We start from the raw sequence: 1,277 nt of genomic DNA, 5'->3' as shown, positions 1-1,277 counted from the left end.
ATATATATATATATATATATATATATATATATATATATCATATCAATTCGTTAATCATAATATATTACCAGACTGACAGCCCTAAATGGAATAGAAAACAAGAGAACAGGTTCATACATCATTGATGAGGCTCTACATGTAGGTTAGTGTGTTTACTAGAATTCTGGGGAAGGAGATCAACCTGGACCATCTACACCTCAGCCTGTCCCATAACGCCACAGGATACGGCTGATTAAAAGGATCCCAAGAGTCAGAACCAAACACTCTCAGTCTCTTCTATGCAATGATACAGATGAAAAACTAATATGTGACCCTGGACCACAAAACCAGTCTTAAGTCGCTGGGGTATATTTGTAGCAATGGCCAAAAATATATTGTATGGGTCAAAATTATTGATTTTTATTTTATGCCAAAAATCATTAGGACATTAAGTAAAGATCATGTTCCATAAAGATATTTTGTATATTTCCTACTGTAAATATATAAAAACTTAATTTTTGATTAGCAATATGCATTGCTAAGAACTTAATTTGGACAACTTGGATTTTGTCAATATTTTGCTTTTTTTGCACCCTCAGATTCCAGATTTCAAATAGTTGCATCTCGGCCAAATATTGTTCTATCCTAACAAACCATACATCAATGGAAAGCTTAATTTATTCAGAGATGTGCTTTAAGCTATAGTTACTGCATGCATGGCTGCCCTGACCTGCTTTTATAAGCACACCGGTCACAGATGAATGCTCAAGCTCCTCTCATTCACGAAGATATATCCTAAGCTCAGGACCAGACTCCCCACAAGACTTCTTCAGTTTAACCAATCAGACTAATGCGCAGTAAGAAACACCTTCACTGTTCTCTATAAATCATTCATCTCAATCTCACTCCAGAATCCTGAGAATGACACAGTGTGGGTGAACAGAAGCATATCTGGCGATACATGCACAAAAACACTCCTTAAAGCATTCTTAAAAATTAAAGAAACTGAAAATAACTTTCAAGGACACAGTGTGATACACAATAAACCTCCACAAACTCAACAAGTACATAAAGAGCACCATTCATCATGATTTCCCAAAGCACCATATTATGAAAACTTTTAGGATATTAAGCCTATTTTTTAATTTATTTTTTCCTAAATACACTGTTCTTGTCTACTGTACACACCTCCATTCACCCATAAACACACACCACACCACCAAGTTGCACCAATGCACCCTATTTCCCTAAATGGAGATTCTGTATGGTAGAAACATCCATATATTGCACATCTAACC

General features: G+C 35.5%; 1 protein-coding gene across 1 annotated transcript in view; it reads right to left on the bottom strand.

Annotated features, from left to right (window-relative positions):
- LOC107598770 (LIM domain only protein 7-like) overlaps positions 1-1,277 on the bottom strand; it is a 42,926-nt gene that overhangs the window by 14,898 nt on the left and 26,751 nt on the right. The gene's annotated exons all lie outside the window — the stretch shown is intronic.

The sequence above is a fragment of the Sinocyclocheilus grahami genome, unplaced genomic scaffold (genome assembly GCF_001515645.1).
Source record: "Sinocyclocheilus grahami isolate Dianchi unplaced genomic scaffold, SAMN03320097.WGS_v1.1 scaffold255.1, whole genome shotgun sequence".
NCBI classification, from domain to species: domain Eukaryota; kingdom Metazoa; phylum Chordata; class Actinopteri; order Cypriniformes; family Cyprinidae; genus Sinocyclocheilus; species Sinocyclocheilus grahami.
This window is presented reverse-complemented; position numbering and strand designations above follow the sequence as displayed.